We start from the raw sequence: 15,850 nt of genomic DNA, 5'->3' as shown, positions 1-15,850 counted from the left end.
CTTCCTTGGCATCGCGCTGGCCATACTGTCTTTATTTCCCAGCCTGTCACAGTCACTGGACACAGGGTGTGTCTGTGGCTGGCACACACACACACAGCAGCCTTGCACTCTGCCGGCTGTGAGGGGCATGGCCCCCCAGGGTGGGAACTGAGTCTGGTTCATCAGAGCTTTTTCTGCTGTCACCGTCAGAATACTTTCAGGTCTCATCTCAAGGTTAGCACCAGGTAATTAACTGGGGCTTTAAGCAAGTCAGTGTACCTGTGTCCCACCCCTGCACTGCCTACTCTCTGGATGACTTTTTTTTTTTGAGGAAGATTAGCCCTGATCCAACATCTGCTGCCAATCCTCTTTTTGCTGAGGAAGACTGACTCTGAGCTCACATCTTTGCCCATCTTCCTCTACTTTATATGTGGGATGCCTGCCACAGCATGGCTTGCCAAGCGGTGCCAGGTCCCCACCCAGGATCCAAACCAGCGAACCCCAGGCCACCAAAGCGGAATGTGCGAACTTAACCACTGCACCACCAGGCTGGCCCCGGGATGACTTTTTTTTTAAACTCTACTCTTTTGAAACTTTCTTGTTTGCCCCTTTTCCTCCCCTCCACCAACACAGGCACTGGCTTTCCCTCAGGTAGCCACATTCACAGCTCGCTTGTCTTCCATATTTACCTGGCGACTGGAAACAGATATGTTATAGTCGTGCACCATATGACAATGCTTTGACCAATGAGGGACCACATATGCGATGGTGGTCCCATGAGATTAGTACCATGGAGCCTAGCTGCATGGTGGGCTATACCATCCAGGTGTGTGTAAGTGCACGCTATTATGTCTGCAGAATGACAAAATCACCCAACAACGCATTTCTCAGAGCATACCCCTGTCGTTAAGCGATGTGTAACTGTACGTATACAAAATGCCACGAGGCAGGATGGCATCGTTCAGAGTCGAGTCAGAACCTGAGACTGAATCCTGGCTTTGTAACTTGACCTTGGGCCTATTACCTAACCTGTGCCTCAGTTTACTCATTTGTAAATTGGAGATAACGGCAGCTTCCTCCCAGTGGCATCGTGGCCTTTAAATGTGTTCCAGGCAGACACGAAGCGCTGCATCATCACGGCTCACACTGTCCTGTCGCAACATATGTGTGAAACCACGCTCCTCCCCACGGAGGGGCCCTGCTCACCTTCCACATCTTGCTCCCCTCAGCACGCCTCGAGCACAGGGGGCCAGCTGCTGCTCTTCCCCCATCCGGCCAGGAGCCGTCCTGAGAACCAGGAGCGGCCTTGGCTGCAAAACGGCAGTTGGCAGCGCCCGGAAGTTCAGGGGACCCGGCTGAGGGCGCCCTGCGGCCCGGCGCGCTGGGCGGGCACTTTTCAGACACACTCTCCAACCATCTTCTGGGGCTCTGGGCAAAGACAAGCCCTAGTTGACCTCCCGGGAGACGGGGCAGGATTAGGAGGAGCTGGGAGAATCCTGAGTTGGAATCCGGCTGCACAGTCCACGGCCAGGTGACACTTGGGGATTACTTAACTCCTGAGCCTCGATTCCCTTAAGGTAAAATTAGATTAAAATAAAACGATCCGTTGATACACACAGCAACACAGATGATTCTTAAAGATGTTGACAAAGGAATCAGACAAAGTGACATCATGTCTGAACAGTCCTACCCTCCGATGGCCGGGAAGGGCCCAAGGGAGCCTTCCGGGGCCCTGGAAGTGCGTGGTGCCTTGGTCTGGGTGGTGGTAAATGAGTGAATACAGATATAAACCATCAGCAAGTTGCTCCCCAGGTGAAACAGACGCAGAGCCCACGCTCAAAGCTGCAGCCACAGCCCGAGAGGAGAGACCACCCAAGGGACGTCTGCCGTCTCCTGCCCCACGTTCCACGGGAGGGCTGGGACCCCAGCTCCCAACGCCTGCCCAGTGCCTCGCACTGCCTCACACCCTGGGCAGCGCTGAGTGACTCGGGGGAGCCTGTGCACCCCCATGTTGTCTGTTAGTCTCCCCCCCCCCCAATTCTCTGATTATGAAAAGATTCTGTTTTCCGCATGGGCCGGGCAAGCTCTCCAGCTGTGGCTCTCTGTCTGCTCCCCTCGCCCCAGCCCTTCCCTGCGCTGAGCCCCCAGCTACCATTCCCGAGGCTCGCTCTCTGGCCCCTAGTGTCCTCTGAGCTAGGCGCAGGGAGGGAGGGGTAGGCCAGACACAGGGCAGGCCAAGCACCCGCATGTCCCCCCTCTGGCTGGGCTCCCCTCTCCCATTTTTGCCCCCTCTTCCACTCACCACATAGCAGTCGCAGGCGGCCGGTGGGAAGGCCACTGCGGGGCGTGTACTCCCTTCCCCTGGGTGGAGGGACGCCTGGGGCAGACGGGCACGGGCGCATGCGGGACCAGCCTGCAAGGCCAGCACTGCAGCTTGGCCGGGAAGCCCAGATGACCTCGGGTGACCTGCAGAGACTTGTTAACCACATGGAGCTGCCACTGGAGCCAGCCAGCTGGGGACCCCAGGACCACCTCCCCCTGGGCTCAGAGCCCCCAGCCCTCCTGGCCCCAGGAGGAGTGCTCCACCCCCAGGATCCCCGTTCTGACATCAGTGTCCTGAAGGGCTTCTGACCTGAGCGTGGCACTGGCTGCAGGAAGGGTTTGGGATTGTCTCCTTGCTCACAGTTGGACCACACATTCCCGAAACGTGGGCACTGAAAGTCCCGCTGGCTTTGGAGGGGAGGGTAGTGAGGGAAGTTGAGTCACTGTGCAGGATCCTCCATGACTCCTCCCACCACTGTCCCCACAATTCCTCAAAGCCAGCCAGACCCGCACCGGGAAGAACCTGTGAGGAGGGGGTTTGCTGTGACCTCTGCAGGGTGGACGAGGCCTCAGGGCACAGAGTGACTCAAGGAAAGGAAGAGCGCTGACCAGCACTGGGGCCTGCTCCCCTGCCCCCAGGGGTCACGGTGGGTCTAGACATCCGTGTCCTTAGCTCTTGGGTGTTGGGGGGGGGCCAGTGACCCGAACCCCAAGAACTACCTCTGGCCCCAGTGGCCCTGTCCACCAGTCCTGGGGGCCACGGGACAGGAGCCTCACCCAGGGGAGGACAGGCGGGAACGCCTCTGACTGTCCTCGTGCTGTGGGCCCCAGGTGCCTGCTGATGGCTGCAGTGCTGGACGTCGTGCCAAGTGGTGACACTGCTGCAGGGGACCTGAGACCAGGCTCTGCGCCCACGAGTTGCTGGTGACAATCCGTGATGGCGGCAGGGTCATACACGATCTGTCATCGTGAAACGGCTGCTTTGTGCAGACCAGACAAGGAGCTGCCAGCGGTGGCGGCCCTACTGGGGACAGGTGGCATGCACCCGAGCTTGACACAAAAAGAATCTGGAGGCCTTGGGACAACGTTAATGGAAGCCAGACTGGAAGAAAAATGAACTAAATCTGGAGGCCATTAATAAAGACCCGGAAAGCCCCACTCTTGACTCAGGCTTAACGTCGAGAGTTTTACAAATGAACTAAGCAAAGAGAACGCGAAACCTAAGGAAAGAGCTGAGCTGACGGCTGATGTAAGGAAATGGCTCCCTCTGTAGGCGATGCCTTGAAGCACAGCCCGTGTCAAGGAACCACAACTGAAATAGCCTCCGGAATGCACCGGAAGCACGAAGGACAACTCCAGGTAGCACTGCAAATGCCCTGGGGCACAATCCTCAGCTCCAGTGAAGCTTACAGCCCTTCTCAGGAGAGGCCAAGGACGGGGCAGGACAGTGGATCAGCACAGGGAACGGAGCGAAGTGTCAGACAAGCCTGGGGGACACAGGGGCTGCACGCTGGGTGACACCAGAGGCTTGGCCTAGCGTCGGGGTCCGTCCTGCTGTAGGTGAGACGCGGCCAAGCCTCACCCAGCTCAGCTGCCCCTGGGCCAGTCCTGCGGCTCGGCCCACGTCGTGGAGGAGACATGGCCAGGGGGAGCCGGCCCTGGATGCGATGCTCCCTTGGGAAATGGAGATCCCTCCGAAGGCGAGTTGGAAGGATTTTTGAAGAAACGGACTGAGGTGGCTGAGGTTTGAAAACACCGGAAGAAAGATGGAACCAGATGTATGCTGAAGTAGCAAAAAAAGATAAAAATCATCAGTGCCCTTAAAGATCACATTAAAAACTCCAAATAGGGAACATTTCACCACAGTTTGAAAAAATACACATTCTTCTGTTTAATAAAAATGAAACAGCATTTCATTTTTATTTATTTTTTTAATTTTTTTTTTTTTTTGAGGAAGATTAGCCCTGAGCTAACTGCTGCCAATCCTCCTCTTTTTGCTGAGGAAGACTTGCCCTGAGCTAACATCCATGCCCATCTTCCTCTACTTTATACGTGGGATGCCTGCCACAGCATGGCCTGCCAAGCAGTGCCATGTCCGCACCTGGGATCTGAACCAGTGAACCCCGGGCCACCGAAGCAGAACGTGCGAACTTAGCTGCTGCGCCACTGGGCCGGTCCCTATAGATGCATTTCAAATCGTTATGTTGCACACCTTGGACTAATACCCTGCTGTAAGTCAATCATATCTCAGTAAAACTGGAAAAAATAAAATTCACAAACATAAAAAAGTTAAAAGTTAGAAATCATTTAGAAATGTATCAATGATAATTCACACATGAAAGTTATAGGACCTTCTGTGTCTGCGCTCGGCATTTACCCGAAGGGATGGAGGACTCTGAGTCATTCTTGCAGCTGTCCGGGCATCAGGTTCTAATTCCTGAGTCAGGGAGCTTCTTTATCTGAGGGAAAGAATCTTTATTTATCGGTGACTCCCGAGCACGTAACTAAGAAAGCTTGTGCCAGGAATAGGACCTGGATATTATCAATTTCCTATTTCCCTTTATGACTCTACAATGAAAAAAAAGACAACACAGTGACAAATGAAAGGAAGTCGGGCCAGCAGGAACTGCACTGAGATAAAGAAATGAATTTCTACCGAATATTCAGTCAAGAATGAATTCCCTGTGAAAAGAGAGGAGAATCTTTCTGAAGCAACTTGAAAGAGCCGACATGCGTGTGAAGAGCTGGGACCCGGTAAAGAGGCCAAAACTCTTCCAGAAACATCAGAAATCCCTAATGGCCAATTCTCAAGGCCAGCTCATTTCCCACGAGAGAAACACTCGCAGCAATTTAGGAAAAGAAAACGCAGACTTCAGAGAAAAATGACTCAGAAGGGATGCCAGGTTTAACATATGTCCCCGATGTTTCAGGCAAAGCATCTGGCAGAGGCCCAGGAGGCCCGTCAGGGAAGCTTCTGGAACCAGATTCCTGAGGAAGAAGGAACGTGGAGCTGTGATGGTGCAGGGAGCCAGGGTGCGACCCACGTCCCGCACAGCCCCAGGCCCTCTGGAGAGGGACCCTCCACTGGCTGTGTCCATCTTCCTGATGGCCAGGCAGAGCCCAGACACCGGGCCACTCACCTGCCCAGAACCACTGACTCTGGTCCTCCCCTCAGACTCAGATGTTGCCAAGAGGTCCCAGGACCCAATCCTGGCACCACCTGTCCTCCCCTTTATTCAGGAAAATGAGGATGACGCCCCCCTGGAATTCTCTCCTCCAGTGGTCTTTGTTGGCCCAACACATACTCCACTATCAACAGAAATGTCTACACCAGGTGCCAGATTCCACCTTCTGTCTACACAGCCTGAGGCAGTCATTTGCCAAAGTGCCAGTTGGAAGATCCAGAATGTCAGCTAGACACCTTCATCTCTGTACTAATTTTTTTTCTCTTTTAGCTTTTAGTTCAGAGATTATACGGTGGTTTAAATTAGAATGTTGACAGAATTATTCTTAGAATAATGATTAACAATTGAAGAATATTTAAATATGAATCTTATAATTGCTGCCACTTCATTCTATTTGTAGGTAGTATTAACACAGAATTTTTGTTGTTGACAAGTCCGCTGAAATAATCCATAAACACAGCACTAATTTTTTGTCTTTCTTCTAAAATAATTTTGACCGTTTTCTCTTTTGGGTTTTATTGCTGTTAAGTGATTACACAATAGTTCGAACGAAAGCTTCGTAACACTCGAATTCTTAGGATACGATTTATAAATGTACATTATAAAAATGTGAGTCACATCACAAATTTATTTCTATCTTATTTGGCTTCTGGCTAGTATAAAAGTAGTACTTTTGTTCTGCTACTTAACAAGTTTCTTCTACTGGCCCAGAAACAGAGCAATTTCTTATCTCTCCTCTAAGGCAATGTAGAATGTTCTCTCATTTAGTTTCACTGATGTAGTCAAGTGATTAAGTGCTCAAATGGAAACCTGACAACAGTTACAATCCTTTGGGGCTTACTTTAAAATTGCACTTTATTGAAAAGTGAATTTCATGAGTAACAGTTTCCTCTTTTGCTGTGTCTGGACAATGTGAGGGTGGGAGGACAGACTTCCGGTTGGTGCCATGTCACTCACGACGTGACCTGGACTGAGTGTACCTGAGGATCTCAGAGTTCGTGTCTGTGAACTAAAGGCTGGATTTAGTCTAGTTTTTAAGACTAATGTGTTTACATAAATGATTTTTCATTTACAATTTAAAAAATTTACACTTTTTAAAATTATAGCTCAATAAAACATAAAAATAAATTTGAATGAAATGCCTAGAGTGTGACATCAGCAGGATGGCGGACTGGGGAGCTCCAGGTCCTCATCCCCATGGAACATGAAGCAAACAACTAAAGACTGGCTACAATAACTTTCCAGGAGCTCTGGGAATCAAACATTGACAGCAATCAGGCAAACACCCAATCAAGAAAAAGCTACATTCAGAACCGTAGGAAATTTCAAGGTGTTTTCACTTACCCTCCCTGTGGCAGAGCACAGCATGCTTTGGGGGAAGTGGCAGCCTGGTCCCAGATCCCTCTCACAAACGGGAGAGAGCAAAGCAGCTCGAATTTGCAACGTCCTAACCTGTCAGGGGCTGCCTGAGGGACCGGTCTCTGTGTTGCCGCACTTGGAGCTCAAACAGCCAAAAGCAGCACAGCTTGAGTCTCAGAGGAGAGGGGGCTGTGAGAGGCTGCAGGCACGGCTTGTGAAAACTGCAAGGGGGTCACCTGCAGACACCTGGGGCAGGAAGACAATAGGACATCTGAGGCCCCAAGAAGACAGGGGTGACACTCTTAGGAAAGTTAAGACATTTAAAAGCAGCTGTGTATACGGGGGAATTAGACTAAAGCACACATGCAGGGGACATGCCCAGAAAATGTCTGAGAAGACCTTAAGCTTCACACTGGGCAGATCAGCAAAGGTTGTCTTCTGCACGGAGCCAGTCTGCAGAAGGGGATGGGTGGCTGTTTTTTCAAATGCTCAATTTTCAACAAAAGATCACAAGGCATAAAAAGAAACAAGAAAACATGGTTCACACAAAGGAAAAAAGCAAATCTCCAGAAACCATGAAACATCAGCGTCAGGCTTATCAGACAAAGACTTTAAGACAACTGTCCTAAATATGCTCAAAGAGCTAAGGGAAGACATGGACAAAGAACTAACGGAAATCAGGGAAATGGTATATGAACAAAAGGAGAATATCAGCAAAGAGAGAGAAATTATATGAAAAAAGAAAGAGAACCAAATAGAAATTCTGGAGATGGAAACTACAGTAAGCGAATTGAAAAGTTCCCTAGAAGGTTCAACAGCAGACCTGAACAGGCAGAAGAAGGAATCAGTGAACTTGAAGACAGGTCATTTGAGGGGCCAGCCCGGTCGTGCAGCGGTTAAGTTCACACGTTCTGCTTCGGCGGCCCGGGGTTCGCCAGTTCGGATCCTGGGTGCGGACCTATGCACCGCTTGTCAATCTATGCTGTGGCAGGCATCCCACATATAAAGTAGAGGAAGATGGGCACAAATGTTAGCTCAGGGCCAGTCTTCCTCAGCAAAAAGAGGAGGATTGGCAGCAGATGTTAGCTCAGGGCTAATCTTCCTCCAAAAAAAAAAAAAATTACATATTAAGAAAAAAAAGACAGGTCATTTGAAATCACTGAATCAGAGGAGAGAAAAGAAAAAAGAATGAAGAAAAGCGAAGAAAGACTAAGGGACTTATGGGACACCATCAAGTGGACCAAAACATGCATTACGAGAATCCCAGAAGGAAAAGAGAGGAAAAAAAAAGGAACGGAGAGATTATTTGAAGAAATAATAGCTGAAAACTTCTCAGAAGGAAAAACATGGATCCATAAACCCAAGAGGCTCAAGGACTGCAAGTAGGATAAACACCAAAGACACATACTGACACACATTATAATTAAACTGTCTAAAGCCAAAGACAAAATCTTTAAAGCAGCAAGAAAAGGATTCCGCACGTATAGGGATCCTGAATAAGATTACCAGCAGAAACCTTGGAGACTGGAAGGCAGTGGCATAATTAAAGTGCTGAAAGAAAAAAAGCCCGTCAACCAAGTTTTCTATAGCTGACAAAATCGCCCTTCAAAAAAGAAGAAGAAATTCAGACGTTTCCAGATAAATGAAAGCTGGAGGAATTCCTTACCACTAGACGTGCCTTACGAGGAATGCTTAAAGGTAGGTGTTCAGGTTGAAATGAAAGGATGCTAGAGAGTAACCCAAAACCACATGAAAGGATAAAGTTCTCCAGCAAAGGTAAATACATGGACAAATATTGTAATTTTGTTCTGTAACTCCACTTTTAATTTTCTACATGATTTAAAAGGCAAGTGCATAAAACATATAAATCTATGTTCATGGGCACCTAACGTATAAGGTTGTAATCTGAGACACAGTAACAAACTGGGGGGTGGGCAGAGCCGTAAAGGAGGAGAGTTTTCATATGTGATTGAAGTTAAGTTGGTATTAATTCCAATTAGATTCTTATAACTTTAGGATGTTAAGTGTAATCCCCGTGGGCACCGCAAAGAAAATATATGTAGAATATACCTGAAAGTAAATGAAGGAAATCAAAATGTCACTACAAAAAAAATCAAATGAACACAAAGGAAGGCAGTAACAGATCAAATGAAGGGCAAAAACCTCGAAGACATAGAGAAGAAATAACAAAATGGCAAAAGTCAGTCCTTCTCTACCAGTAGTTCGTTTAAATGTAAATAGATCAAACTCCATAACCAAAGAAATAGACTGGCAGAATGGATTAAAAAACAGGATCTAACTATATGCCGTCTACAAGAGACTCACGTTAATCTAAGAACACACATAGGTGGAAAGTGAAAGGACAGAAAAAGATTCCGTGTAAATAGTAATGAAAAGGGAGCAGGGGTAACTATACTAATGTAAGACAAAACAGACTTTTTTTTCTCTCTCTCTTTTTTTTTTCCTGAGGAAGATTAGCCCTGAGCTAACATCTGCCAATCCTCCTCTTTTTGCTGAGGAAGACTGGCCCTGAGCTGACATCCGTGCCCATCTTCCTCTACTTTATATGTGGGACGCCTGCCACAGCATGGCTTGCCATGCGGTGCCATGTCCGCACCCGGGATCTGAACTGGTGAACCCCGGGCTGCCGAAGCGGAACGTGCGCACTTAATTGCTGCACCACTGGGCCGGCCCCAGACAAAATAGACTTTAAGACAAAATCTACTAAAGAGACAAAGAAGGGCATTATATAATGATAAAAAGGTCAATTTACCAGGAAGATAGAACAACTATAAACATACATGTGCCAAATATCAGAGCTCCTAAATACATGCAGCGACCATTGACAGAATTGAAAGGAGAAGCAGACAGCCCTACAAGAATAGCAGGAGACTGCAGTGCTCCGCTTTCAATAGGAACAGAGCCACCAGACCAAAGATCAAGAAGGAAACAGGGCGCCTGAACAACACTATAAGCCAACTGGACCTGACAGGCCCATCCAGAACCCTCTACCCAACATGGCCTCATATATAGAAAAACCTAAGAAAATGTATGCAAAAAAACTGTTAGAACTACAAAACGAATATATACCACATTCCTAAGGGGCCTTTTTAAGCATTTTTATCGAATTACCCCCTCAAAAAGGGAACAATATCATTCCTGTTAAGAAATCATGGTCTAGCGGGCCGGCCCCATGGCCAAGTGGTTAAGTTCACCGGCTCTGCTTCAGCAGAAGAAGCCCAGGGTTTCACCAGTTCGGATCCTGGGCACAGACATGGCACCGCTCATCAGGCCACGCTGAGGCGGCGTCCCACATGCCACAGCTAGAGGGATCCACAACTAAAAATACACAACTATGTACTAGGGGGCTTTGGGAGAAAAAGGAAAAATAAAATCTTAAAAAAAAAAAAAAAAGCAAGCATGATCTAGCACAAGAATAATAATAGTGTATTGTGGAGTAAGTAACATACGTAGAGATAAGATATATGACATTAACAGCACAAAGGATGGGAGGGGAGAAATTTGAGTTACTGTTTGCTGTAAGATTCTTAGATCATAGGTGAGGTGGTATAATATCATTTGAAGGTGGACTCATAAGTTCGAAATGAATAAAGTAACGCTAGATAATTCACTAAAAAGAATGCACATGTTATCCAGAAATAGATAAAAAGGATCACAGAGCATCACCAGGTTTTATCACACACAAATATTTTATCACGCCACATTCATAAGGCGTAGGAGTTAAAATAATACTGAACCATATTTGGCGGCATTTTATTAAAGATTTTTCTTTAATATGTAGACATGATATAGGTCCATACTTTTTCTTAAAGCTCATTAAATTTTAGAATTAAATATAAGCTAAAGATGAAAAGTATCTCACACTATTCTAAGGAGTCCCATATGACCATGAGATGCTTAGACTCGTATTTCCCAAACTTTTCTGTGTTACAGACCAATAATATACTGACCTGATTGTATAGCCTGGTATATAGTTATTAATTTTTCACTTTGCCAAGAATGACATTAAAAAAATTAATAGCAGTCATCTGTATTACTAGCTTTTCATTTAAAAAGGACATTTTAACATCAAAACTTTTCACAATAAAAGACTATCGTTTTGATTGTCCTTTACGAAAACCTCCCTTTGGTGCATCGACTTTTCTCATTTTTCTCCTGATGGGTGAAAACTTCAGCACCAGCTCCCAGTGCTTCGTGATCCAATGTTTGCTACCCCTGGTTTTCACCCTCTTCCCCCCATTAGCTCGTTCATCAGCCAGAGGGGGGCCGAGTGTCCCTCAAAATACCCTTTGCCCTCCTGAAGCGCCCACTACCCCTGCAGTTGGTCTCCTTGTCCCCCCATCTTCCAGGTTTCTTGAACCCCACCTTTTCCATGAGACCCAACTCTATCCTTTATCTCCCACAATCCTCTTTTCAAGTGAAGCGTTTCTGAGAGCCCTTAGTTCTTACCTTTGCTTCAAGAAACCAAACTGAGGCCTATCTTTTCACACTTTTTTTAATCATGTTTTTCCAACAAGTAAAATGGTTTTCTCCCTAAGAAAATTTCTGCTGACACTATTTTAAAGTAAATGGTTTACGTCCTGATGAAAACAAACACGCAAAAAACTGTTAGAACTAAAAAACGAATTCAGCAAAGTTGCAGGATACAAAATCCACAGGCAAAAATCAGTTGTGTTTCTATCTGCCAACGATGAACAGCCTGAAAAGGAAATTAAGGAAACAATTCTATCTACAGTAGCCTCAAAAACAATAAAATAGGAAGCAATTTAACTGAGAAAATAAAAGACTTGTACACTGAAAACTATAAAACTATGAAACGAAAGAAATTGATGGGGCCGGCTCGGTGGTTGCGTGGTTAAGTTCGCGTGCTCTGCTGCGGCGGCCCAGGGTTCGGATCCTGGGCACGGACATGGCGCCGCTCGTCAGGCCACGTTGAGGCGGCGTCCCACATCCCACAACTAAGATATACAACTGTGTATGGGGGGGGGGGTGTTGGGGAGATAAAGCAGAAAAAAAAAAAAGATTGGCAACAGTTGTTAGCCCAGGTGCCGATCTTTAAAAAAAAAAAAAAAAGAAATTGAAAGAGACAAAAAATAAACGAGAAGACATTCCGGATTCATGGATTGAAAGACTTAATATCGTTAAGACCTCATTACTACCCAAAATCATCTACAGATTCAACACGACCCCTATAAAAGTCTCAACAACGCTCTTGCAGAAATAGAAAAATCCACTTAAAACTCATATGGACTCTCAGGGACCTCCAATTAGCCAAAACAACCTTGAAAAAGAACACCGTTGGAGGTCTCACACTTCCTGATTTCAAAACTTTCTACAAATCTACAGCAATAAGCATGGTGTGGTCGTCAGAAAGACAGACATAGACATCAATGGAACAGAATAGAGAACCCATAAATAAACCCCCTCACATGTGGCGGCCAAATGATTTTTGACAAGGGTGCCAAGACCACTCAATGGGGAAAGGATAGTTTTTCAACAAATGGTGCTTGGGGAACTGAATAGCCACGTGCAAAAGAAGGAAATCAAACCCTTAAGAAAATAAACCATAACAAAAATCACTCAAAATGGATCAAAGACAAACAGAAGGACTAAAACTACAAAACTCTCAGAAGAAACACAGGGGCAAAGCTTCCCGACTTTGGACTGGGCACTGATTCCTTGCGTATGACACCAAAAAGCTCAGGTAACAAAGGAGAAACTAGATAAATTGGACTACATCAAAATTTAAAACTTGTCCAAGAAAGGACACTTGCAACAGAATGAAAGGGCGACCCCCCAAAATGGGAGAAAATATCTGCAAATCATATATGTCATGAGGAGTTAATATCCAGAACATAGAAAGAACACCCACAACTTAAAAAAATAACTCAATTAAAAAATGGGGAACATTTCTCCAAAGAAGATACGCAAATGGTCAATTAGCTCATGCAAAGATGCTCAGTTTCACTCATTATGGGGGAAATGCAAACAAAACCACAATGGGTAGATACCACTTTGCACACATTAAGATGATTATTCTCAAAAAACAAGTGCTTTTATCAGAAAACAAGTGTTGGCAAGGATGTGGAGAAACTGAAAGCCTTATGCACTGCAGGTGGGGACATAAAATGGCATGGCTGCTGTGGAAAACTGTATGGCAGTTTCTTTTTTTTTCAAGATTGTTGCTGAGCTAACATCTGTGCCAATCTTCCTCTATTTTAGGTGGGCTGCTGTCACAGCATGGCTTGATAAGCGGTGTTAGGTCCACCCCTGGGATCTGAACCTGTGAACCCCAGGCTGCCGAAGAGGAGCACGTGAACCCAACCACTACTCCACTAGGCCGGCCCCCAAGTATGGAGCTTCTTCAGAAAATTAAAAATAGAATAAAAATTGCTGGATCCAGCAATTCCACTTCTTTTTTGTGTATAAACCAACAAGAAATGAAAGTTGAGTCTAACAGACATTTGCGCACCCATGTTCATAGGAGCATTATTCACAATAGCCAAAAGATGGAAGCAACCCAAGTGTCTATAGATGGGTGAATGCATAAACAAAATATGGTATATATATGCAATGGAATATTATTCAGCCTTAAAAAGGAAGGAAATTCGGGGCCAGCCCAGTGGTGCAGCGGTTAGGTTCACATGTTCTGATTCAGTGGCCCGGGGCTCACCAGTTCGGATCCTGGGTGCGGACATGGCACTGCATGGCAAGCCATGCTGTGGTAGGCGTCCCACGTATAAAGTAGAGGAAGATGGGCATGGATGTTAGCTCAGGGCCAGTCTTCCTCAGCAAAAAGAGGAGGATTGGCAGCTGTTAGCTCAGGGCTAATCTTCCTCAAAAAAAAAAAAAGGAAGGATGTTCTGTCACATGCTACAACATGGACGGACCTTGAGGGTATTATGCGAAGTGAAAGAAGCCACTCCCAAAAGGACAAAGACTGTGTGATTCCACTTACAACTTACACGAGAGCCCTAGAGTGGGCAAACTGAGAGACAGAAGGGAGAAGGGCATTTGCCTGGGTCTGGGGGAGCGAGGAATGAGTAGCGTTTAATGGGGACACAGTTTCTGTTCGTGACGATGAAAAACGTTCTCAAGACAGACAGTGACGATGGTTAGACGACGACGTGAATGCACTTAATACCCCTGAACCGTACACTTAAAAATGGTTAAAATGGTAAATTTTGTTACGTATGTTTTACCACAAGAAGAAAATAAACTTCACAGTACTTACCTTGAAATAGCGTTTGGAGATTCGGGGCATATACCGCGTGTGGCCCCATAAAGGAGCCCTTTCTCTGAGCTTCCTCGGCTCCGGAGGGCCCAGCGCCTGGTGATGTCACATCGGGGTGAGGAAGCCGAGGCTGAGGGTCACGGAGGCGCGGGCTCAGCTCTCCGACTCAGGTCCTTGATCTTTCCACTTGCAGATGGAGCTCCGAAGAGGCTGGATCTCCCCCGGGGCCTCTCTCCTGCCTGGCTGTTCAAGGCTGGTTTTCCTGGACACCAGGATCGGGAGTGTGGGTGAGCCCGGCGTGAACCCCGGCCCTTCCTTCGTGGAACCAGTACACCGACTCCGGACGCCAACCATCCAGGCTGAGCAACACGTTCCTTTCCCGACACCAGCCACACGCCTCTGCAACCACCGCGCACCACGCCGACCTGCCAAGAGCACGAAGGCAACTTCAGGCTTCTGTTCTGAACGACTCGTGACCCCAGGCTTGCGAGGCCTTGTCACACACAGCGCCAGGACTGTCAGAGGGGCGCCCTCCACACTCCGGCCTGTCGGCTGCATGACAACACCCATTAGCTGCCAGTCTGCAATCACCTGCCATTTAGGTACATGGCTCCTGTCCTTCCAGAATCCAAGGCACTTTTTCACAAAGACAGCCCTCTAAGAAATAGAATAACTTACAATTAGCTCCAAAGAAAGAACAGAAGGTTCCAGTCAGCTGGACAAAGCCTGGCCCTGGCCTCCAGCACGGTTTGTGGACACACTGGAGTCATAGGATTCCATCTGCTTCTCCACAGTTGGCTCTGGGACCTGGGACGAGCTACTCGACCTCTCTGAGCTGGAAACCCCTTCTCTGTAAAGTGGAGGGCTGCCGCCCTGGCCTGAGGACTGGGGACCAGCATGAAGACCTCAGGTTGTAGCCAGCAGTCCCCCGCACTGCGCAGGGGCTGGCATCCCGGCCATAATGCAGCGCCACCCTCTTCTAGTGCATTTGGTTCCAGCCCCTTGGACCGGACTTGGCGTGAGATTTGAGTGAACTCAGCTGCAGGCGTCAGCCCGTGCTAGCCTGGGACAACGGGGGTGACAGGGGTGGCCTTGGAGAGTCGAGGGCCTGAGAAAGCCTTGCAGACTGGCCTGAGGCGTGTACAGGCCGCGCTCCTCGCAGCAGCTATGGCACTTCCCAACGGGGCAAGTCCTTTTAAACTCAGGATCCTAACTTCAGGGCTAAAGCAGCAACCCCATCCTCTGTCCTGCTTCCCTCTTTCTCGTCCTGCTGACATTACAGCTGTGCTGGGGACCGTCCCTCCCACGTCCCCGAGGGCAGGCCTCTTCTGCTTTGTTCACTCCACCTGAGGTGCGGATGGATGGATAGGATAAAGGACGACGAGCACAGAGAGGTGCTCCAAGCACCGGGAAACGGCCCAGCCCGGCCCATCTCCCCTCTGCATGCACAGTGACACGACTGTGGCCCTGAAACATGTAGCCAAAGCTGAAAGGGAGATTACTGGGCACGCTGTCACCAAAGTCAGGACCAGCATTCCTCGTCACCATCACCAACACACGGCGTGTCTGGTTCAGAGCTGAGTTCCAGGCCGAGACTCTGCCCAGGCAGCACGTGTCCGTCACCACGAAGCCACACTGGAGCACGGCCCGTGGTGGCCTGGGGACCTCTGGTCCCCGAGGGGCAGAGGGGCACTCAGGCAGAGGAAACACCTCACGGAAACAAGCATTTTAACACATAAGGGACAACACA

At 47.8% G+C, this 15,850-nt stretch overlaps 1 long non-coding RNA gene across 1 annotated transcript; it reads right to left on the bottom strand.

Moving 5' to 3' along the window:
• Window positions 1–1,589: 1,589 nt before the first annotated feature.
• On the bottom strand, window positions 1,590–14,765 carry LOC139074832 (uncharacterized). Its single transcript, XR_011524682.1, has 2 exons — window positions 14,101–14,765; window positions 1,590–4,084 (listed from the first exon to the last, which is right to left on the bottom strand). It is a non-coding gene; the product is annotated as an uncharacterized lncRNA (long non-coding RNA).
• Window positions 14,766–15,850: the final 1,085 nt, after the last annotated feature.

This window comes from Equus przewalskii, chromosome 12 (assembly GCF_037783145.1).
Source record: "Equus przewalskii isolate Varuska chromosome 12, EquPr2, whole genome shotgun sequence".
Lineage (NCBI taxonomy): Eukaryota > Metazoa > Chordata > Mammalia > Perissodactyla > Equidae > Equus > Equus przewalskii.
This window is presented reverse-complemented; position numbering and strand designations above follow the sequence as displayed.